Genomic DNA, 25,914 nt, shown 5'->3' with positions numbered 1-25,914 from the left:
TGACCTAAGCAAAAGTCGGACGCTTAACCGACTAAGCCACCCAGGTGCCCCTTTTAAAAATCTTTTTTTTTTTTTAAATTTAAAATGTTCTTAATGTTACAGTTCAAAATATTTTAAAATTCCCCCGAGACTTCCTTTTGGCCTCATGGATTAGTTAGAAATACACATTGTTTAATTTCTAAATATTTAGAGATCTTTCAGATATCTTTCTTTTTTATTTCTCTTTCTTTAAATATAATTTATTGTCAAATTGGTTTCCATACAACACCCAGTGCTCATCCCAACAAGTACCCTCCTCAGTGCCCATCACCAACTTTCCCCTTCCTGCTCCATCAACCCTTAGTTTGCTCTCTGTATCCAAGAGTCTCTTATGGTTTGCCTCCCTCCTTCTCTGTGTGAAACTTTTTTCCCCTTCCCCTCCCCCATGGTTTTCTATTAAGTTTCTCAAGATCCATATATGAGTGGAAACATATGGTACCTGTCTTTCTCTGACTGACTTATTTCATTCAGCATAAGACCCTTCAGTTCCATCCACGCTGCTGCAAATGGCAAGATTTCATTCTTTCTCATTGCCAAGTTGTATTCCATTGTATATATAAACCACATCTTTTTTATCTATTCATCAGTTGATGGAAATTTAGGCTTTTTCCATAATTTGGCTATTGTTGAGAGCGCTGCTATGAACATTGGGGTACATGTGCCCCTATGCATCAGCTCTCCTGTATCCCTTGGGTAAATTCCTAGCAGTGCTATTGCTGGGTTGTAGGGTAGTTCTATTTTTAATGTCTTGAAGAATCTCCATACTCTTCTCCAGAGTGGCCACACCAGTTTGCATTCCACCCCACAGTGCAAGAGGGCTCCCATTTTTCCACATCCTTGTCAGCATCTATAGTCTCCTGATTTGCTCATTTTAGCCACTCTGACCGGAGTGAGGTGGTTTCTCAGTGTGGTTTTCATTTGTATTTCCCTGATGATGAGTGACGCTGAGCATCGTTTCAAGTGTCTGCTGCCCATCTGGATGTCTTCTTTGGAAAAGCGTCTATTCATGTGTTCTGTCCATTCAGTGGATTATTTGTTTTTCGGGTGTGGAGTTTGGTGAGTTCTTTACAGATTTTAGATCCTAGCCCTTTATCCAATATGTCATTTGCAACTATCTTTTCCCATTCCGTCAGTTGCCTTTTAGTTTTGTTGATTGTTTCCTTTGCAGTGCAGAAGCTTTTTATTCTTGATGAGGTTCCAATAGTTCATTTTTGCTTTAATTTCCTTGCCTTTGGAGGTGTGTTAAGTAAGAAATTACCGCAGCTGAGGTCAAAAAGGTTGTTTCCTGTTTTCTCCTCTAGAATTTCAATGGTTTCTTGTCTCACATTTAGGTCTTTCATCCATTTTTAGTTTATTTTTGTGTATGGTGTAAGCAACTGGTCTAGCTTCACTTGTCTGCATGTTGCTGTCCAGTTCTCAACAAGTTACAACAAATCGAATTCAACAACACATAAAAAGAATTATCCACCATGATCAAGCGGGATTCATTCCTGAGCTGCAGGGCTGGTTCAATATTCGCAAATCAATCAATGTGATACATCACAGTAATACAAGAAAGGCTAAGAACCATATGATGCAGTCAATAGATGCAGAAATCTCATTTGACAGAATACATCCTTTCTCAATAAAAACCCTTAAGAAAGTTGGGATAGAAGGAACATGCCTAAACATCTTAAAGCCATATATGAAAAGCCCACAGCTAATCTCATCTTCAGTGGGGAAAAACAGAGCTTTCCCCCTGAGATCAGGAACACGACAGGGATGTCCACTCTCACCACTGTTGTTTAACATAGTGCTGGAAGTCCTAGCATCAGCCATCAGACAACAAAATGAAGCGAAAGGCATCAAAATTGGCAAGAAGTAGTCAAACTTTCACTTTTCCCAGACAACATGAGACCCTACGTGGAAAATCTGACAGACTCCACCAAAAGTCTGCTAGAACTGATACATGAATTCAGCAAAGTTGCAGGGTACAAAATCAATGTACAGAAATCAGTTGCATTTTTATACACCAATAATGAAGCAACAGAAAGAGAAATAAAGAAACTGATCTCATTTACAGTTGCACCAAGAACCATAAAATACTTGGAAATAAATCTTTTTTGATTTCTAATGTAATTCTGTAATAATCTGAGAACATACTTGGTATCATGTCTGTTCCTTTAAATTTATTTGTTTTGTGACTCAGAACACGGTCTATGTTGCTGAATGTTCCATATGCACTTAACAAGAATGTGTATTCGGAACGTCTTTGGTGTAGTGATAAATGTCAATTAGGTCAAGTTGATGGATAGTGTTGTTCAGATTATTTAATCCTTACTGATTTTTTTGACTATTTGTACTATCAGTAAGTATTTAAAAAATGCTGCAGTCACCAATGATAATTGTGGGTTTATCTATATGTCCTCTCAGACTCACCAGTTTTTGCCTCATGTATTGTGAAAGGCTGCTGTGTACACCTTCAGGGCTGTCAGGTGCATTTGGAGAACTTATCCCTTTATCATTATGTAATGGTACATACATACCATTCTACTTTATGGCTGACAATGTTTCTTGTTCTGAAGTCTGCTCTGACTAAATTTAATACAGCTACTCCAGCTTTTTTTCTTTTTTTCTTTCTTTGTTTTCTTTTGTGGGAGAGAGGAGTAACACTGTTAGTATGGTATATGCTTTTATTTTTATCTATTTATGTCTGCATTTAAAGTAAGTCTCCTGTAGCAACATGTAACTGAGTCTTATTTCTGTACCCAATCTAACAGTCTTTGTCTTTTAACTGATATATTTAAAGTGATTACTGTTACGGTTGGATTAAAACCTACTATCTTGCTAGCTGTTTTCTATATGCTCTATTTGTTCTTGTTTTATTTTTTGGTTCCCTTTCTGCCTTCTCTAAATTAGTAAGAATTTTTTTTTTATTATTCCATTTTAACTCTTAGTTATTTATACCTCTTTTTTTAACAGTGAATAATTATTAAAATAGTTGGTTTAAGCATCTGCAATAATGACTTTAATCTCTACTCCTGGCTCAATGCCGATAGAAGTAATGTGGTTAGCCATCTTGGAAGGACTGTACAAGTCAATGATTTTCATCTGGAAACGCTGCCATGTCTGGATCCTTCACCACACATTTTTCTCCTGGTGATTCTCAGTCTTGATAGGCATCCCAACCAGTCCTTTCACTCGAAGGTTCTTTTCCTTTGCACCTCTGGTCCAGTCTGTGCACACTTCCAGGGATTTTACATCGTGGGTGTTGAGGGTAATTCTAACTCAGTGAATCACCTCCTCTGGTCCCACCAGTCTTTCTGGAATCCTTGAAGGCCATGACTGCCCTGTGGCGGTAGCAAGATGTCCTGACTGACACGTTCCTCAGCAAAAAGGAAAAGTGGCGAGTCAGGAGATGGCCTCAGCGTCTTCTCCACAGAGGACTGATACCTCTTCTTTAACAATTAACTTTTTAATGGTTGACGAGTCTATCCTCAAATAATATTACACCGCTTCAAATGCAATGTGATGATACATTCCCCAATTCTCCCCCTCCTTGTACCACCGTTGTGGTGCATTGTGCTTTTCCCATTAGGATAAACAGATTAATACAATTTTTTGCTGTAAATAGTTAGCTTGTGAACCAATTAAAAATAAGAAAAATATTCCATTTGCCTTCATTCTGCATTCTTTGTAGAAATCCCAGGTTTTTAAAAATCAGGTCATATCTCTTCTACCTGAAGAACTTCCTTTAACATTTTTTATAGAGCAGGTCTTTGGTTATTAAGTAACCTTAATTTTTCTTTTTCTGAGAGAGGCTCTTTTGTTGTTTGAAAGGTTTTCTGTTTGTCTGAGAGAGGTGGCTGCTTCACTTTTGAAATATATTTTTAAGCCAGTTTTTTCCTCCATTAGAGCACTTTACAGACACCTTGTCTTCTTGTTTGCAGGGTTTCTACTGGGAAGTCCACTGTAATTATTATCCTGGTTCCCCTGATGTAATATCATTTTTTCCTCCAGTCACCTTTAAGGTTTTCTGGCTTTGGCTTTCAGAAGTCTGAATATGATGTTCACAGGTGCTGGCCTTTTGGACAATTCTTACTCATTATTTCTTCAAATATTTTTCCTGCCCTCCTCTCTCTTTGTTCTCCTGGGATTCCATTTATGCATAGGCTGTATCACTTCATATTACCCAACAGCTTTTGGATGCTCTGTTCTGGGTTTTTTTGGCATTTTTTTTCTCTGTGTTTCACTTTGGGCAATTTCTATTTATCTACATTTTCAAGCTCACTGACTGTGTCCTCAGCTATGTCAAAGCTACTTTTTTGATTTGTTGAAGGCAGTCTTCGTCTCTGTTACTGAATTATTCTTGTTTAGTTTCAAGGTCTCTGCTCAAAGTATCTACCTGATCATGCATGTTGTCTACATTTTCCACGAGAGCCTTTAACGTATTAATCATAGCTCTTTTAAATTCTCCTTCTGATAGCTTCACATCTGAGTCTGGCTCTGTTAACTTGTCATTTGAAACTGGGCTTTGTCTTCCTTCTTTCTGTGCGTTATATGTTTTGTTGTTGTTGTTGTTGTTGAAGTTGGACATATACAAGACAACAGATATGGAGAGAAATACTTGTTATGTTTGGAGATGAGCACACCTTTCCTTCTGCTGAGTTGTTAGTGCAGGGGTTCGTTTTAATCTCGTCAGAAGTTGGGTTGGGTTTGAAGCTTGCTTCCTTACTGGCTTTGGGTCTCCCCAGGGACTTAGGCATTGTCCTTTGTGCAACACAGAGAGAACTGGACTCTTGCAGCTCTCCTGGATGTATCCCACACTTAACTCGTATCTGACACTAGACAGGGTGATGGAGGGCTGGCCGAAGGAGGCATTCCGATTAAGCCTCAGATTTAGGCAGGCATTGTGGAGCTGGTCTTACCGCTGTGAGTGACACTCTCGGATATTCTTGCTCCTTCTCCAGAGGTTATGCTGGGTCTACAGAGAGTCCCACCCCGCTACCAAGGACATCAGTCTACACTTGTGTTTCTTCTTTCCTGCATATTAAGGCTCTTGTTCCTCGGAGATGATACCAAAGAGGAGTCTGGCCGTATGTCAGCAGCAGCTTCTGTTCTTTCCGCTGCTTCAGCCAGTGTCACAGGGGATGTTTGCCCGGGCTTCTCCCCAACTTCCCCTGTGAATTCCTAGAGGAAACTCCTTCAAGAGAGTGGGGCCTCCTATATCCACACATGCCTTTAGCCTCCAGGAACTTTACACTCCCACTCGGCCTTTAGCAATTCATTAAAAATATCTAGTTGGGTCTTCTTTTTGGCTCATTTGGAGTTTGACATCTTTGTTTGCAAGCACTGGTCTCTCCCCATATTTTAGGACAGTTGTTTGCCCTGCAATTGCAATTTTCTCATGGATTCAAGAAAAGTCATTAGTTTCCAGCTTCTCAAACATTTTTTTTTCCTGTTGTGTGGGTAGGAGTGACGGTTCAACACTCTTCACCTCCAAGCTGAATTAACAGGTCATTTTCTGCAGAGAGGCAATTTGAAGACCTACCTCACATATTTCTCATAAAAGAGTGAGTAAGAGTAGGGTAATAAACTATAAGTTTTTAAAAGAAAAAAAAAACCCTGGTTTCCAGTCTCTGCTATGTAATTAACCAGGACTATGACTTCAAACAAGAGAAATGGACTGGGGAGAATGGTGGCTCAATAGGTTAAGCTGCAGACTTTTCATTTCGGCTCAGGGTACAATCTCATAGTTCGTGAGTTCGAGCCCCAGGTCAGGCTCTGTGCTGACAGTGTGGAGCCTGCTTAGGATTCTCTCTCTCCCTCTCTGCTGCATGCTCTCTCTCTCAAAAATAAATAAACTTAAGAAAAAGAAAAAAGAAACATGGACTAATTTCTTAGGCCTACCACCCCAAAAGTTTCAAATGATATAACTATGTGAAAGTTATCTGAAAAGCCAAAAAAATTATGTGTGTGTGTGTGTGTGTATAATAATATATAGACATTTAAAATAAGTGCAAAGTATGAGCTTATCTTTTATTCTTTTTTACTAATTTTTTAATGTTTACTTTTGAGAGCAAGAATGAGAGAGAATGAGTGGGGGAGGAGTGGAGAGAGGGGGAGGCACAGAATGTGAAGCAGGCTCCAGGCTCTGAGCTGTCATCACAGAACCCAATGTGAGTCTCAAACCCACAAACCATGAGATCATGACCTGAGCTGAAGTCAGATGCTTAACCAACTGAGCCACTCAGGCGCCCCTATCTTTTATTCTTTAGTTGAAGATTATATATATAAAACTACAACAGGGGATTACATCTGGCCACATAAAGGTTCATTCAGATCAGTTCAACATTATTGAGCACCTGCTATTCACCAAGCTCTGTCCTAGTCATCTATTCATCTGAGGAATAAATAGGACATAATCTGTGCCCTCAAAGAGTTTTTAGTCCAGCAGAGAAGACAAATACATGTTTAATTGATTCAATCATTAAATTACAAATATCTGAAACTAATAATATCTGTCCACTTAATTTTAGAGGAACACTGAGTAGGGGCACCTGGGTGACTCAGTAGGTTATGTCCGACTCTTGATTTTGGCTCAGATCATGATCTCACTTGTTGGTGGTATTAAACCTTATGTCAGGCTCTGTGCTGGCAGTGCAGAACTTGCTTGGGATTCTCTCTCTCTCTTTCTCTCTCTTTTCCCTTCTCCTGCTCATTCTTTTTCTCCTTCTCTGTCTCGCTCTACCTCTCTCAAAATAAATTAAAAAATAAATTGAGTAACACAATAAATGTATATCAAAATAACTTTTTAAAATTAAACTATTCCACATTAGGATACTGTTTTAAATTAGAAGAAAATGACAACGAATTTTCTCTCAAAATATCACCTTGATTACAACTTCATTAAATGAATAAAAACTCTTCTTGCAATAAAAGGAAAATTTTACTCTTTAAACAATGTATTTGTAACTCAGACATTGTAATAGCCTGCTTTAGAGTTAAAACTTGTCATCACCAGAAAATTACATTAATAATACTTTACCTTTAAACAGAAACATTTTTATGTATTACTTAGGTAGCTCCTTAAGTGATTTACTCTTTTTTTTTCAGTAGGTCATTTATAATTGAGGGGTTCCTAAAGCTGAACAGTTAGATGCAAAAACATGTGTTCAGAGTTGAGACAGAAATGGCAAATGGCCACATTCTTAAGATCATGTAATTGAGTCAAATAGGGAATTCAATACTTCAGCAGATGACAAGTTCAAGGATGACCCTGTTTTAGCAAAAGCTAAGTTGGAACACATGAAACCATCTGATTTTGAATTTTCATGTGAATCGTTTTGGAGTACCAGGATTAATGAATGCATGAGAATGTGTCCTTGGATTAGAATGCATTCCTACAGAATGAGAATAAGAAATATGAGAAATATTAAAAAGAAAACAAAGACAGCATTGTTAATTTCTTACTATGTGACTAAAAGACTTGAAGCGAAGGATTTGTGTGACTGCAGTGGTGGGTTACTTTCCCATAATGCACCTGCATCCAAAAGACAACTGTAAATAGTATATGATTCTGTTCAGAGTCAGAAATACTCACAAACTACCACCAAACTTAACTCAGTCTTCTTTATACACTGCTAGGTTTGTCCTCTGCAACTAGCAAGATTGAAACTTCAAATACACTTTTTGGACCAAAAGTAGAATTACCTAAAATCATGTACATATATTTGTATGTACATAGATATATTAAAAATATCAACTGCACAATTTGGCAGTATTTTCAGTAGTTAAACATGTTTGAAATTAAATTAACTATGTGATTTAAGACTCAAATGGTACATGGAAAACTCTATCTTCAGTTCATGTGGATGATGTCATCAAATGTAATAACAGACTATGAGCTGAATAAATAATACAAGAAATTTAGACCCTGCTTTGCCTTATAACAAAGGCAAGTGAAAGGTCTGCAAAAATTGTGACCTCTTCTACGGTTCAGGGTCAATCTGAACAAGAGTACCAGCTGTTCTATTAGATAATGTCTTGGATAAAGTCACTCTTGAATGAAATTTTTCACACTTTGTAGTAATAATGCATTGCTATTAAAATGAGAGAAAAAAAAAAGGATGACGACAAATAACTGAGATAGTCCGAAAATGAATTCTTTTCCATGACTGAATTTATCTTCTAAGCCAGAGAAGAATTATCATTTTTCCAAACTCCACGATTTTGAAACAGTTTACAAATTGACTATGTTAGTACAATGAGAACATGTATCCAAAGCGTGAAAGCAGTTTACTGCTGTGATCTTACCTCTCCCTATAAGGAGAAATAAAAATAAATGAACAGTTAATTTTCAGTTTCAGACCTAGGTGACAATAACTTGGAAAAATTCCGGAGGTCAAGCAAAATACAGATTTGTTTCTTGTTCCTTCTTCTAAAAGCGTCATTCTTTCATCTTCCAAACACATCAATTAGTAGTAAGAAGAAAGGATGAATACTCTTGCCCATGATGAAAACATACTCTTGTGGGGGAAATGAGATCTTTAAAAAAAATAGATTTTACTTGTGCAGCCAAAATATGCTTACCAGTTGAAATGGTTACCTATATAAATGAGAAGTTATTTTTAGGTTTTCTTTTTATATTGCAGACTTTCTTTTTAGATGGCACAACATCACAACACAATTTGCTAAATTTCCTTCCCTCAAGTCATAATGATTGCTGGGAACTAAGTAGCTGGGTTGAAGCTTTGCTAATAGTAAATCATGTTCTTTATTCGAACTATGGCTTTGCAATGATTTGAATTATGCCAGAATTCTGTTCTAGACCATTTGAAATCAAACATGAAAATATTAATTTCTCACAACCAAGACCTCTCATACCACAATATGATACGCATGGCTGCTATACGGTAATAGCCGAGCCACATTTGTTAAGCAGAGAGCAGTTAGTGTTCTTTTCCAAGGCAGATGTTTTCCAGATTTGCTATTGTCACTCATTAAGAAAGTAAGAAGTCTGTGAGTTATGATAATGTGAGGTACGATATTGTATAGGCCATCTCATCCATAAAACACCACAGATTTTCTCGGCTAATTCTTTCCTTTGCTTGCTTTAATTGGTTCAGTATGACGGGTTTTCTATTAGCGGAGAAAAACTTATTTTGTCTGTATGATAAAATGTACTCAAAGAGAGAAAAGAGGTAGGTCGTGGGAATGCTGAGAAAGAAAAAGGGAAGTAGATACTCTAGAATGTTCACATGCTTCATTATATATTCAAATATTGTATTGTTTTACAGTAATTATAACAGGAAATTATTTTGTGTATTTTATGAGACATTTCATGCATATAATTGAATTCAGGGAACAATGCGTATATTCTGAGGAATTCAAAGCACTATGCAAATATTACCCAATGAACACCTCCATTTAAGAGATTAAGAGAGGTTTTACTGTGTCCATAGTTTACTGGAGTAAACACAGCTCAAATGGCTTGACAGCATCAGTGAAGTACTTAATGAGGTAGAACAAAACTTGGATTATTTTCCCTCCTATAAATTGAGTTTAACGCCCGAATTATCAGAAAAATAATATGGTAATATACCATTGGCTGACTGTAATTTTCAGCCCAATATATATCCTCTTAAAATTATATCCTTACCTAATTTGGCCTTAAAATTTAAAGTAAGACAGATAAGATATATAACACCTTGTTTAATAATCCATTGCTGTCCTAGTTGACATTACCATCAATTTAAATCATCTTTCTTTCTTTCATTTCTTTCAAATATTTGAGTTGAAATATCCCTACTAAAAAATAGAGATTTTCAATAACTGCTACTTAAAAATATCTTTAAAAAATTATTGAATCTATAGGGGTCATTAAGTGGTGAGAGAGGTTTCTATTTTCCCACAGCAGTGGAGCCTGTTATCTGAACAGGACTCCCAGCTGGCCAGCAACTCAGAACAGAAACTGCAAACCCACATTCCAGATTGCCTCAATACTGCAACATGAGAGGACTTAAAGAAGTAACAGCACAAATATCTTGAGACGATCAATGACAATAAAATGATGTCTATTTTACAAAACTTTAACTGGGAAGCCTTATTTAAAAGGCACTATTTTTCTCAAACAACTGAACAATTATGGCAAGATATACTACTCATAATACTTCACTAATTTTATGCAAAACACTGAACAGAATATTAAGCTTTATCATAATGAAGACACGTAATTCGTTAATAACACCCTTCCGCACATAACTTTTCAGCAGTAGCACTTAGGAATTTATGGACCAGTGCAAACCCACAGTCTCAGCTGCAGGGATAATAATAATGGCTCCCAGAGTTTAGTAATTCCAAGTATGAGCATGATACATGTCTCTTCTTTTTTCCCATTATATTAGAACCATAAAATTTATTTCCCTCCCAGACAGCCAGCATGTACAGCCAATTTGTTATGATTACGATGACATAAAGAGAAGAGGGGGGTTGTGGCTCGAGACGAAGGGACTTCACAAATGTAGAATAACCTTTTTGCACTGATGTCAATATCAAGGGAATTCAGAGGCTGACTGGGGATCCAGATGTCACAGACGAGATTTCTACGCAGATGAATTGCTGAGCTCTCAACTGGCTTTTCTAATGCCCTTCAATGTCAGCCGGTGCTGAACTGTACTCAGACCTGATCTGTGTCTAGCTTGTGTCAAGGGCAATGGTGAGCTGAGAAAGCCCATGCTCTAGAAGAAGTACAGTGCTACAGATAGCTGCTGAATTTGTTACCTTCTGGTGACACCATTCCTCTGCAAAAATAAATGATCCTGGCCCCAGGCAGATTTGACATTATCCATAACAATCTGCAATACTGTTAGCTCTGGAACCAAAAAGAGGCGGCTAGAGTTCATGAATGCCTCCATACAGTGAGAGTTAACCCATGGAGACAAAATTGCAGCACACTTAATTACCTATTACAATTGAGAGAGATTCCACTCTTGGCAGATAGAAAACATAATCAAGAGATAAATCTCTCTAAAGAAATCCAAACGCAACTTATTGAGTGACTCCTAGGTAGCAAGCATTGTCCTGGGGCACTTACACAAACTGCTTCATTTAATTCTCAATATGATGCTTTAGTATTCCCTATTTACAAGTAATCTACATAATCACAGCGAGGGAATGACGAAGCTCTCCTCAGACAGGGTTGTCAAGCCCAAAGCTCTTCTTGCTGCTATCCCACCCTGTGCTAGATTGCTACTTTTGTCACTGAAAGATGGACTTTAATGATCTAATTCCTTTCCTTCTTGGAGCTAGTTTGGCCTTAGTAACTTGCTTGACCAATAGAATGGGGTGAACATGACATCCTTTGACTTGAGTCTACGCTATAAGCGACCTTGCAGCTGACATCCAGGACCACTTGAGACAATCACTCATGAAGTCCGGAGCCACCATGAAAGAATATGTACAGAAGCCCTGAGACTAAATGTGAAGGATACCCAGTTGAACCCAGCTTTCCAGCCACCTTCACCAAGATGTCAGGCATAAACCATCCTGGCCTATCTCAACCAGGCCAACTATCTCCAAGTGACACCAGTTGACACCATGTGGGGAAGAAAAATCATCCAGCTGATCCCTGGACAAATTCCTGACAGACAACATCATCCAATATTATAAAATGATAGCTGCTATAAGTACAGAGTTTTGGGGTGCTTGGTTATGCAGCAATAAATAACTGCAAAAAGGTTTCTTCTCTGATATTACTACACTGTGAACCTGAAGACGGTCTTGGGTAATAGTGTTGAAAAATGGAATATCCTCCTGACCTTTGATAAACAGGATTTGATTTTTTGTTCTACTATTCAGGTTGGGATATACCTGGGTGAATAAAGAGGAAAAAGAAAGACGAGGAGGAGAGAAAGATGTTACCCGCAGATAACATTTTGAGAGGTACCAAAGAGAAAGTGGATTAGGATTCTTTTGACTTGAAGCAATGGAAATCTTAATCAAACTGCTTTAAACAAAAACAAAGGAAAGTATGGAATGTATTGGCCAGTGTAACTGAAAACTGTGGTGGGATGTTGCCCTTGGATGTGTCTGATTAAGATGCTCAAAAATATAGTAAAAAATAGGTTTCTCCCCATTTTGTGGCTTCATTTTTCTCTGGGCTGCCTTTATTCTCAAAGCGACTCCTTCCTCATGGTGACAAGATGGTCAACAGTAGCTCTATGCTTATATAACACCATCTCAGCTGCAAATTCTCCAGCAAAGGGAATTTGCATTGGTAAGAGGCTCAGGAAAAGATTCTCATTTGCCTGGATTGGGTCACATGCCCTTCCTTGAGCCAGTTCCTGTGATAGAGAAAGGAAATATTCTGACGGGCCAGGTCGCAGTCAGCAGACCACCCATTAGCACTGGGGGTAGGTCAGCCCCACCTTTACCAGGTGGACTGACAGTGCTACTTCCCAAAGGAGCCCTGTGTATTTTTTCCATCATAAGGACTGAAGGATAAATATTACCGAGAAGAAAATCCACCTTCCCAAGGGCAGTCCGAAGGAAATACCTATTCCTTCTTCACATAATTAAAATCATGCTAATGGCTTGACTTCACTTGCTTATCTAAAGTATGGCTATAATTTAATATTTGCATAAGATTACTTTAAACAAACTTATGATCTTCATCTCTTTCACATCCATTTTGCTCTTCCCTCTCCTGTGTGAGAACACAGTCCCCTGCTCCCCAGGGTACTGGTGGTCTCATGCTGCTCTCTGGCAGCCCACATCCTCTCACCAAAGTCCTACCCTCCCTGGTGAGTGCCCTGTTTTCCAGATTAATCTTCCTAAGAACTAGATGACTGCCACCAACTAGCTGAGCCGGTCGCCAACCTGTTCTTGGCTGCTTCTTACTGTAAAATTAGGGGACTGTGTGAGTAGCCTCCAATGGACCTTACATAAACAATTTCCTCAGACTTTTCACTGAGGCAAACCCTGTAAAAGCAAACCCTAAGCCATTCGCATATCTCATTGCCATGGCTGGATGAGAGGAAGAAACTCTTGTTCTCCCTCATAAATCCATAGAGGGGCAAACTTACAGTCTCTTCCTCACTGTGGAGAGAGATGATGTCAACACTCCCAATCTCTTTCTCCCTTTGCTTGTTCCTCCCCTCAGCTGGGAGAGATGCTAATCTGTTTGGTGGGAGCCTGACTCCACTAGAGCCCGTTTCCATGCTTGATGAAATCCCAGACCACTGCTCACCCGTGGCATGGCATCTGGTTCTCTGACAGATCTGTGCTAAGGCAGTGAGGTCCCTTTCCTACTCTCGCCCAAGCCACAGTACTTCCTGTCTCTGGGTACTTGACCTCTTTGGGAGAATCTACTGCACTTGGTAGGGATACTTGTCATTCTCTCTGCATTTCAGCTCCTCCTGCCCTCCAGAAGCAGTCTTTGAACTTTAATTAAGGGGGACTGGAAGGCTGCACAGCCGACCTGACTCTCTTTGTAATTCAGAGGTTTTTATTTGGATTGGGTGAGAGGAAACCTAACCTTGGCCTCAGGTCTAAGCCACATTTTCCAATCTTAATTTCCCAGAGCCGAGAATTTTATTCACGACTTCTTTGCCTAAAATGATGATACTTTGGACCCCCATTTGGCTAGTGATCCTTCTCTTATAGGTGAGAACCTGGCAGAGAGAAGAGGTAATTTTTAGCTCTTGTCTACCTCTAACAGCCATTTCCAAACTACTTTCACATTCGTTCTTACCATTTCTTTCTCAAACTGTCTTGTGATACTGCCAGGCAGGGCTTATTAATTTCAATTTGCAGCCAAGAAAACAGAGATTTAGAAAGTTATGTGACTCAACCATAGTCTAACGAGTTAGTGGCAGGGTGGGACTAAATGGAAGTGATCAGACACTGAGAATAGACAGAATCTCAAAGTCATAGGCACACTAACATTCTACCGGAAGAATAACTCAGTCAGCAGTCACTGCTTATCCCTTGTACTACTCCGGCAAGAAACTGTTATAAAAACTTGAGAGTTCCAATCCTTATGTACTACAGAGGATACAGGCGAAAAGAAAATCATTCAGATAACAAAGTATCATAATGTCAGGTGCATGATTTAATTTCTAAGCTACTGTGACACTGTGACCATGCAGATCACAAAAATAACACATTGCAGATGTTTTATCCACGTAGATCTGAGTGAACGCTATGGAACTGTATGCCCTGGTGAATATGTGTGCGTGTGTTGCTTCTGTTGTTCTTAAGGACGTTATTGGATAGGATATTGGATATCACTAGAGATAATGCAAGCCTGAAAGCCTGTCAAATTGAGGCAGTACACACACCTGCATCCAGCCGTCCACCACCACAGCCGTTCTGGCAGCTGTCAGTGTTCCCACCCTCCCCCACATAACTGGGAATATCAAGCCACATGCAAGTTATGTCTGCTTATGTACAGAGAGGACACGAGGTGACAGATAGTGAATAGGAAAGCCATGGCAATCTCACCACTTCTAATACTAACCCAGACAAAGTAATGAAATATTTTTGGAAATGATACCCTGAACATATTTGGTGTAGAGGTGGAATCCTTCAAGAGGAAAATTTTCCCACAATCTCATTATTTCAAATTAATATGTAAATATGTCTTTGCATGTTGAGCAAAACCAGTGGAAAAAGAACTAACTGATGACCATTCTCTAGATTCCTTGTCTCATACTAGGAAGCGGTATGAGGTTAAGAAACTATTTTCACTTAACATTCCTTGGTTTTATAGGTAGTTTTTCTATTTCACTTTGTGTGTGTGTACATGCATGTGTGTATGTGTGTGTGTGTGTGTGTGTGTGAGAGAGAGAGAGAGAGAGAGAACAATCTTGAATGTTTTGTGTGACATTTGGATCACTTTGCGCTGTGTTTATAATAAAACAAGGGGCAGTAAAAAATAAGGTCAATTCCATAGTCCATGATTTGCAACCAAGATATAGAAGGAATAGGAGAATTCTGGAATTTTTAGAGAATGATGGCCAAATGTAATCACATGCCTACTCCATAGTAGATGCTCACCATGTCTTTGTTGAAAGAATGAACTTAAGTTAACTGGGTTCATCACAGAATCTATTGATTGAATACATGTTAAATGACTATTGTCATTTCCAGAATTGGAATGACTACTTATTTCCAGAATTGCCACTACTTGGTAGTAGTGACAGACTTGTGCTTGTATGGGAGAGTATCTAGGAGATAAGGATAAAAGAAGGTAAATTCTTTCTGTTAATTTTTATTCACCAAGGAACTGTTTTATAAAAGTACCAGAGAATATCAAGTTGTATAATCATAGATCCAAATAGTTAAGCCCACCTCTTCGTCTAAGTAGCTTTCCCTCTTGTATCTGGAGGGAAAGCCTTTTGATCACAGCTGTTCTGACACCCACTTCTCTCCAGAGAATGTTTCAGCCCCTGCCATGGAAGGTCTTACCATAGACAAGCTATTGAGAAGACGGAGAAGCAAACATACACATGCACAGGAGAATGTTTACATACGAGGATGTGTTAAACAAGCATTTTGAATCCCAGCAGCTAGTGGCTCCTCGGTTCCACTGTTCTGCCTGATTCTTGCATCAAGGGAAGTTGAAAACTTCAGAAAAGACTGAACGTGAATTCCTCAACATATGTGGGACCTGTTAACATTCTCCTTCCTACAGATGAACAGGAGAATCGGCACTGAATTTATTGCCCTTATGATTAGATCTAATGATATACATAATATATATCAAGATTCAGTGGGAAAGGGGATGATGTCAGCAAAAATGGCAGATTAAGCACCTCCGAAAATTCTTTTCTCCATAAAAGCAATGAGAAAACTCACCAAAGTTGTCAGAATCAATATTTTCAAAATGCTAGAAATTAACCAAAGACTTCTAGCAACCTGGGTAGTGTTTTTGTTTTTTGTTTTTTCTGTTTTGTTTTGTTTTGTTTGTTTGTTTTTAAGAAAAACAGCTGAATCTTGGTTAAGGACTGTAGCCTTGAAAATGGACAGCTCAAAATCACAGTGAAAACCAGCAGCTTTGAAGCCACTGGAGGGTAGAAAATGGCACTCCTATAAAGCTTCATTCCAAGAGAATTGTCACTATTTGACCTGTTAGTTCCTGGAAGACCCTACTTATAAAGACGGCTTTATTTAGCGTGACTCAGAGCTGATTCAGTGCAAAAAGTCTTTTCCCCAAGCACATGATCAAAAACAATTATAGGCAATTGTTTAACTTTGAAGCTGCTTAAATTGGTAAATAACAGTTGGGAGAAATAACCGGATGACTAAAAATTTTAAAGGAAAACTCTGGGGAATGAGAATTCTATAGAGGCTTGGAAAAGCTCTGAGATGCTCCTGGGAATTAAGCAGGTCACAAACACAGGTAGGTCTGTGCACATTTCCAGAACTGCGCATATGATTAAGAAAGACCTGGAAGGCCCTAAACTCTCACCTCTGGCTGACCTTGAGGTTCTGTGCAAGCAGGAAGTGAAGGCTAAGGCAAAATTGTAAATTATTTGGCTAAGCACTGAAGTAGTGCCCCAATACACAGAGAAAGCCCCTGAGCAAAGACTGGGAGATTTAATGGTTCAGGAATTTAAGGAAACCTCTGTCCAATCATTAGTGGACGACTATACTAACCAAGTAGAAACCCAGGTAGCCACACATGACAAAGAGAACAGACTTCACAGAATTGATGCAGCAAAGTCATTAAACAAACAGAAACAAGACACAACAACAGCATACGCTGGGAAGGAGGATGAACTTGATTTCCAGAACTGCCACATTATTTTGTTTTGCATATCCACTCAGCTACAAAAACTTATGAGGCAAGCAAAGAAACAATAAAAGCATGGCCTGTACAGGAGGAGGAGAAAAGCAACCAACAGGAAACTATCCCTAAGGAAGCCCAGACGTTGAATCTACTAGACATGTACTTTAAATGAGTAATTTTAAATATGTGCAAAGAGCTTTTAAAAGAAAACTGTGCCTAAAGACTAAAGAAAATATGGGAATGAGGTCTCACCAAGTGAAGAGTATCAATAGAGATAAATTATAAAAAAGAACCCAAAATAAATTCTGGAATTGAGAAATACATAAACTTAATGAAAAATGCACTAAAGGGATTTCAACAGGAGATTTGAGCAGCCAGAAGAAAGACCCTAACAACGGGGTCCCAAAATACATGAAGCAGAAACTCTAAGAGTTAAACTTAAAGTCTAAAGAGTTTAACTCTTAGAGTTTAAGAAATAATTAGCAAATTCAACAATAGTTAGTTGGAACTTCAATATCTCATTTTCAGTAATGGGTAGAACTAGAAAGCCAACAAAGAAAAAGAAGGCTTGACCCATAGCATAAACCATGTAGCCCTTACAGATATCTCTAGAACTCTGCATGCAACAGCAGTGGAACCCACATCCTTCTCAAGTGCACATGGAATAGAATTTTTGTTATCATAAAAGAAGCCTCAATAAATTTAAAAAGATGAAAATAATACAACGTATTTGTCCAGTAATAGAAGGACATTTGGGAATTCAAAAATATGTGGAAATTAAGCAACACTTCTAAAAAAAAAAAAAGAATCAAAGAAGATATCACAAAGGAAATCAGAAAATACTTTGAAAAGAAAATGTTATATTTATGTACGATGTGATACACATTACACATGATAAATACTTATGGAAAAAAACTGAAGACACAGCAAACCAAACTTAAGGAAGACAACGCAAACAGCACTTGAGGCAAATTTATATCTGTTGTATGAGTCAGGATTCCCCAGAGAAACAAAACCAACAAGGTATATATAAGAGAAGATTTCTCATAGGAACTGGCTTATGGGATTGGGAGGCTGAGAAGTCCCCAGATCTGCTATCTGCAAGCTGGAGAACCAGAAAATCTGGTAGTGTAATTCAGATGGAGTCTGAAGGCCTAAGAAATAGCCCAGCCGATGTCCAAAGGCAGGAGAAGATGGATGCCTCAATTCAAGCAGAAAGAATGAATTTGCCCTTTCTCCACCATTTTGTTCCATTCACATCCTCAAGGAATTGGATGACACCTGTCTATATTGGTGAAGGCAATACTTTTTATGCAGTCTACTGACTCAAATATTGATCTTCTGGAAACCCCTTCCCAGAAACATCTAGGAAAAAAAAAATGTTTTCCCAGCTATCTGAGCATCCTTTGGTCAAAACTGACACATAAAATTATCCACCATGTTTGGGGCACCTGGGTGGCTCAGTCAGTTAAGCATCTGACTTCAGCTCAGGTCATGATCTCGCAGTTCGTGGGTTCAAGCCCCACATCAGGCTCTGTGCTGACAGCTCAGAGCCGAGAGCCTGCTTCGGGTCCTATGTCTCCCTCTCTCTATGCCCCTCCGCTGCTTGCACTCTATCTCTCTGTCTCTCTCAAAAATAAATAAGCATAAAAAATGTTTTTTAATTATCCACCATGCTTGTAATTGCCTATATTAAAAAAAAAAGACTTTAAACCAATAACCTAATCTTGTATTTTAAGAAACTAGGAAAGAGAAATAAACTATACCAAATACAACAAAAGGGAGAAATCATTATTATTGTCGAAATAAATAAAATGGATAGTAAAAAATAAAGAACAGTCAACAAAATTAAACATTTAACTAGAATGACAAAAATGAAGAGATGGCACTCAAATTACTAAAATCAGGGAATTAAAGAGAGGACATTACTCCTGACTTTACAACAACAAGAAGAACCAAAAGGTATTATAAGGGGACGCTATGGACAATTGTATGCCAACAAATTAGATAATCTAGATAAAACAGACAAATTCAGATAAAGACACAAACTACCAAAATGGACTCAAGAAGAAATAAAATTTCTGAATAGAACTGAAAAAAGAGATTGAACTGGTAATCAAAATATTTTCCACAGAGAAAAGCCAATGAATGTAGTGGTGAATTCTGCTTAACATTTACAGAATAATTAACAATAATCCTTCACAAACTCTTTCAAAACACAGAAGAGGAGGGAATACTTCCTAATGCTTCTATGATGCCAGTATTACCCTGATACCAAAACCAGGGAAAGATGTAACAAGGAAAAAAATCTTTTAATACACAGATATCCTCATTAAAATATAGCAAACAAAATTTAGCAGCATATAAAAAGGATTATGCATCATGACCAATAGGGATTAATTCCAAGAATGGCTGATTAATGTAATATGTCATATCAACTGTCAATAGTATACATTCATCACCTCAATAGATACAGAAAAAGCATTTTGTATATTCCAACACTGCTTCATAATAAGAACATTAAACAAACAAGGAATAGAAAATTACTTTCTTAATCTGATAAAGGCCATCTACAAAGAAACCTACAACTAACAGCATACTTATTGGTGAAATAATGACTGCTTTTCCCCTAATAATAAGAGTAGGGTGTCTACTCTCACTCCTTCCATCCAACATTATACTGGAGGTCTAACTAGGGCAATTAGATAAGGAAAAGATAAAAAAGGCATGCAAACTGGAAAAGAAGAAGTAAAACTGTCTCTACCTGAAGACTACATAATCTTGTATACAAAAAAAAGCTTAAAGGAATATGTTAGAAAACCATTAAAACAAACAAATTCAGAAAAGTTGCAAAGTACAAGATTAATATGCAAAAAAATCAATTGCATTTCTATACATAAGCAATGAAAAATTCAAAAAGGAAATTAAGAAAGCAATTTTTATGTAGTATAGCATCCCAAAACATATATATTTGAGAATAAATTTAACAAATGAAATATAAAAGTTGTACCCTGAAAACTATAAAGCATTGTTGAAAAAGAATAAGGAAGACCAAAATGAATGGACATCTTATGTTTCTGTTTTAAATTTAATTTTATTAACATCTATGAAATCAAGCATCCCTGGCTGCTACAGTGTAGAGCAGACAGGTATAGTCAGGAAACGACTTTATTTTGAGCAGACGGAGCTACTACACAGCACTTAGCAGCTACACTGTTGTCTGAATCCTGCTTTGGACCCCGATGTTAATTGATCAGAAGATTTAATATTGTTGAGATGGCAGTACTCTCCCAAACTTACTCAATATAATTCTTACCAAAATCTCAGCTGGCTTTTTGAGATACTGACAACCTGATCATAAAATGCATATGTAAACTCAAGGGACACAGAATAGTCAAAACAATCTTGGAAAAGATTCTCAATTTAAAACCTTGCTAGAAAGCTACAGTAATCAAGACATTATGGTATGGATATAAGAATAGACATATAAATCAGTGGAATAGAATTGAGAGTCCATAATATGCCCTTACATTTATGGTCTACCCATTTTTGACAATGGTACCAAGAAATTCAATGGGAGAAAGAATTGTCTGTTCAACAAACATTGAAGGGACAAGTGTATATCTATACAAAGAAGAAGGAGAAGAAGAAGGAGGAGGAGGAGGAGGAGGAGGAGGAGGAGGTTGTTAGATCTTTACCTCACACCAACACAAAAAAATAACTAAAAATCAACCACATAAAAGCTAAAACTATGAAACTCTCAGAAGAAAACACAGAAGTAATCTTTGTGACCATAGATTAAACAATCATTTCCTAGACATAATACCGAAAACCTAAGCAATCAAAGAAATAACAGATAGTTAGACTTTGTCAAAGTTAAAACCTCTTGTGCTTTGAAGGAAAGTATCACGTGAAAAGACAACCCACAAAATGGGAGAAAATATTTGCAAATCATGGACTTATCCAGAATAAATAAAGCAACTTATAATTCAACAAGAAGGCAAACAATCCGATTTAAAAATGGACAAAGAACTTGAATAGATGTTTCTCCGAAAGTACACAAATGGTCAACAAATACATAAAAAGATGCTGAACATCACTAGTTATTAGGAAAATTCAAATCAAAACCACAATGAGACATCATTTTATACCCACTAGGATGACTATAATAAAAAAATAATAATAAAAAGTACTAGTGAGAATGGACAGAAATTGGAAACTTTCTACATTGCTTCTGTAAATATAAAATGATATATCTGCCTTGGAAAATATTATGATAGATTCTAAAAAAGTTAAATATAAACCTACTAAATGACTCGGCATTTCCACTCCGAGATATATGGCCAAGAAACTTGAAAACATATATTCTACAAAATGCCGTATACAGATATTCATAGCATCATTATTCCCAATAGCCAAAAAGTGGAAACAAACCAAACATCCATCAACTGGTGAATGGATAAACAAAATTTTGTATGTAAAAACAATGGAATATTATCTAACCATATAAAAATGAAGTACTATTATATACTAAGGCATGGGTAAACCTTGAAAAAAACATCATATTTAGTGAAATAAACCAGGCACAAAAGGTCTGTGATATATAATGTGGATGGCTTATAAATGCAATCAGAGGATTCCATTTATGTAATAATGTCCAGAATAGACAAATACACAGAGACAGAAAGATTAGTGGTTTCCAAGAAGTATGGACTGACTGCTAATTGTTATGGGATTTCATTTGGGGGTGACAAAAATGTTTGAGAAGTGCATAATGATAATCCCTGCACAGCCTGTTAACAGACTGAAAACCAATGAACTGCATATTTGTAAAGGGTGAATTTTGTGGTTTGAAAATGATAATTCTGGTAAAAGAAAAGATTCAGTGGCTATATCCATCCAAGCAGTGTGAAGAAAAATTTCTAATTAAAATTTATATTTTTCAATGAAGTAGCAAAATAATATTCAAAGAACTAAGAAAAGTCAATGTTTTCATATTTTATAGCTACTTGGAACATTTTCCTCCCTAGATAGAATAATTTTTCCATGACATCTAAAATAAGGACTAAATTTCAAGAACTTGAGATTCAATATCCCTTCATAATTTTAATATTCCCAATTTAAGCACAGAGTGCATAGCAGCACATACTATCCTGCTTACTGAATTGTCTAGGATTAGCATTCTTTGCCCAAGAGCAGTAAGTGCAGAGTGGGCCAAAGGTCTAGAGATGGAGGGAAGGAGTGGAGTTCAAGTCTGAAGGCAGTCTCCTGGCAGATTTTACTCTTCCTCTGGGGGGGTCATTTATTTTCTACTAAGATAGTCAACTGATTGGATAAGGCCCGCTCACATTACGGAGGATAATCTGTTTTAATCAAAGTTTACTGATTTAAATGCTAAGTTCATCTAAAAATAAAAGCCAAAAAAACCAAAAAACAACAATAACAAAACACGTTCATGAAAACATCTAGAATAATGTCTGGCCAAATATCTGGATATTGTATTGTAGCCAAAGTGACACACAAAATTAGCCATCATGGACATGGTAAGATGGGCTAATATTAAGAAATCAGAGGGGCACCTGGGTGGCTCAGTAGGTTGGGCATCCAATTTCGGCTCAGGTCATGATCTCACAGTTCGTGGGTTCAAGCCCCGGGTCAGCCTCTGTGCTGACAGCTATCTCAGAGCCTGGGGCCTGCTTCAGATTCTGTATGTCCCTCTCTGTGACCCTCCCCATGCTCACACTGTCTCTCTCTCTCTCTCTCTCTCTCTCTCAGAAATAAATAAAACACTAAAAAAATAAAATACAAATTTAAAAAACGTAAAAAAAAAAAAAAAAAAAACCCAACCATGCTTAAGCAACTCTCATCCTTAAAAAGAAAACAAAAGGAAAATAGTTTCCCACTAAGGAAGAATTCCAAAGCCTTGTACTTGTGGCAAAAATAGAAAAGACTTACCCTTCCACCTGAAACAACCACAAAACAAACAAAATATAAGAAATAGAGGTTCTCGGGATGCCTAGGTGGTTGAGTGTCTGACTTCGGCTCAGGTCAAGATCTTGCTGTCTGTGGGTTCGAGCCTTGTGTCGGGCTCTGTGCTGATAGCTCAGACCCTGGAGCCTGCTTCAGATTCTGTGTCTCCCCCTCTCTCTCTGCCTCTCCTCACTTGTGCTCTGTCTCTCCTGTTCTCAAAAATAAATAAAATTGGGGTGCCTGGGTGGCTCAGTCGGTTAAGCATCCGACTTCAGCTCAGGTCATGATCTCACAGTTTGTGGGTTCGAGCCCCACATCAGAGTCCGTGCTGATGGCTCAGAGCCTGTTTCGGATTCTGTGTCTCCCTCTCTCTCTGCCCCTTCTTCACTCATTCTCTGTCTCTCAAAACTGAATAAATGCTAAAAAAATTTTTTTAAATAAATAAAACATAAAAAATGAAATCGGGTTTCTCGAAACATTAGGCATGAGGTAGTGAAGGTCACTGGACCCTAAGAGGTGGGAAACGAACAATGAAAGCTACATTCCAAGCTAAAATTGCTACAGTTTCTCCAGCTAAGGAGCAGAAAGGGAGAACCCAGGTCGACTCCCTGAATGGAGAGATCAGAGCTGAGAGACCGCAGAGAGCAAGGCAGCTAGAATCCACAGAGCAGAGTCCCAGAAAGCAGGGAGCTACCCAGGGACAGAACTTAGAGACCTGCGAGGGTCCCCTGGAGTGCTCAGCTCAGCAATAAGTGCATACGAGGAAACTATCAGAGGCTGAAGGAAGACCCACCAGAAGAGATAAAAGGGAGCACTATTAGGGACCCACACAGGGCGAGGAATAATACCTGCTCCCGCTGGACTTGAAAATCTCAGAATTCACAGGGCATTGGGTTGAGTGCTGATAAGACTCCTGCCTTGGTAGAGGGAATGATTTGCCCTAGAATGAGCACTGCTTAGGGGCACCTGGGTGGCTCAGTTGGTTCGGCATCTGACTTCGGCTCAGGTCATGATCCCACAGTTCGTGGGTTCGAGCCCCGCGTCGGGCTCTGTGCTGACAGCCAGCTCAGAGCCTGGAGCCTGCTTCACATTCTGTGTCTCCCTCTCTCCCTGCCCTCCCCTGCTCACGCTCCGTCTCTCTCTGTCTCAAAACTAAAAATAAACATTAAAAAAGATACTTTAGAATGAGCACTGCTCTGATGCCTTCTTCCAATCTCAAAAGGAAGCCCAAAAAGGATTACACCATATCCAAGTAACTGAATCCCAGAACAAAGATCAACAGTATTTACAGGAATACAGAGATATCCGGCACCCAACAGGCACAATTTATAATGTCTGGCATCCAAACAAAAGTTGCCAGGCATGTGAAAAAGCAGAAAAATGTGATCCATAATAAAAAGACAAAAACAACTGAAAATGACCCAGTCAGAGAGCCAATATGCTGGCTCTGCGTGCTTCCCTTTGCTTCCTTAGTGGCTGCAGGCGCAAAGATGGAGCCCTGCTCCAGCATCCGAATTTAAGTAGTGACACAATAGTCTCCCGCCTCACATGGGACCCTTAGGTTCCTCTTCCCTGCAAAGGCTCTCAGCTCTGGGATACTCCTGCCTGAAGGAGACCCTCACCACCTGCCGGGAAACTTCAGCCCCACTCAGCATTCGGTTTCTGTCCCAGTCCTGGTCCACAGAGGTGTGGGGGGTTTTGTTCGTTTATTCATTCATTCATTCATTCATTCATTCATTCATTCATTCATTTTGCTTTTGAACATGACTATGTCTTTTTAGTTTTCTATTTTTACCTCGTCTTACCATGTGTTTGGAGCACAAGAGAAGCTTCAAAACGTGACCTGACCACACCATCTCAACCGGAAGTCCCCACCCGGTACTTCCTGAGACTCCTCCCTCGCTTTCACTGACACCCACTCACTTCCGGTTTTCCTCTCACCTGGCGGATCCCTGGCTTTCTCTGAGTCCTCCTCCTCCGCTCACCCATGAAACGTCCAAGGGTTCCGTTCTCTCCTCATTCTGTGATAAAGAGAGTAATCTGAGGTTTTGTCGGTGTGTGATCCCCTGAAACGTTATAAAAATTCAGGGTTTTTTTCCATCATAATAAAAAGTTACAAATGGTATTTAAAGCTAGAGTTCATTTTTTTAAAAATATCTTTATTTATTTCTAGGAGAGAGAGAGAGACAGTGTGAGCAGGGGAGGGTCAGAGAGAGAGGGAGTCACAGACTCTGAAACAGGCTCCAGGCTCTGAGCAGGCAGTCAGCACAGAGCCCGACGCGGGGCTCGAACCCACGAACCGTGAGATCATGACCCGAGCGAAAGTCGGACGCTTAACCGACTAAGCCACCCAGGCGCCCCTAGAGTTCATTTTCATAAGAAGAAATCTTGCCGCCGGGATGTGTGTAATGGATGTAATTCTTCGGCTATTAAGAGTGAACCCTCAGACTGTCGCAAATATACGAGACGTGGACGGATATTTAAGCTACATTTGAAAACAGGAAAAAGGAAAATGTCTCTTAAAAGTCCATTCAGTTAGTGAGAGATGTAATTGGGTCTCTGTAAGTATTGACAGTAGGTAGAGTACATAAGAATAAACCGAGTTGGTTAAATGAAAGGCTAATTAAGGGTTGAGTGTGCATCTCCCATTAATTATGGGTGAAGGCTGATAGTGCTTGTGTGTTTGTGAACATTTTCAGTCATCACATATTTTGGTAGTGCCTTTCACAAGCTGAGGATACCCACGTGAACAAGACACAGTCTCCACCTCCACTGAATTTACAGTTTAGTCTTTCGTGTTGTTTAGTTTTGTTTTGATTCTGCCTCTCTCTTCCCTAAAGGAAACTGCCTGAATGTAGCAATCTAAGAAGGAAGGGATCAGGGTGACATAAAGAACTACCTAAGGTAGTTCTGTTTGCAACATCCTCAAGGAGTTCTGCTTGAGAATGAAACCTAAAGAGGAATGTAACAGGGTGGATTTCCCCCCCTGCAAGCTAATTGCCTCCTTTCCTTGCTAATTGGGCAGAGCTGCACAAATAAGCTGAAGGGGAAAAAAAATCAAGAAAGAGTGGGCACATTTCCCCAAACACCTCCCTGTTCTCTGATCATCTACGAGAGCTCATTTTAGAACC

At 38.6% G+C, this 25,914-nt stretch overlaps 1 non-coding gene and 1 pseudogene across 1 annotated transcript; both read right to left on the bottom strand.

Annotated features, from left to right (window-relative positions):
• The window catches only part of LOC120235854, a 58,792-nt pseudogene that overhangs the window by 31,521 nt on the left and 1,357 nt on the right, over positions 1-25,914 (bottom strand).
• LOC120235887 lies at positions 19,916-20,046 on the bottom strand. Its single transcript, XR_005529524.1, has one exon. It is a non-coding gene; the product is annotated as a small nucleolar RNA SNORA63 (small nucleolar RNA).

This window comes from Hyaena hyaena, unplaced genomic scaffold, assembly GCF_003009895.1.
Source record: "Hyaena hyaena isolate Hyena2069 unplaced genomic scaffold, ASM300989v1 scaffold_139, whole genome shotgun sequence".
NCBI lineage: Eukaryota > Metazoa > Chordata > Mammalia > Carnivora > Hyaenidae > Hyaena > Hyaena hyaena.
Note: the sequence above shows the minus strand (reverse complement) of the source record. Positions and strands in the feature narration are given on the sequence as shown.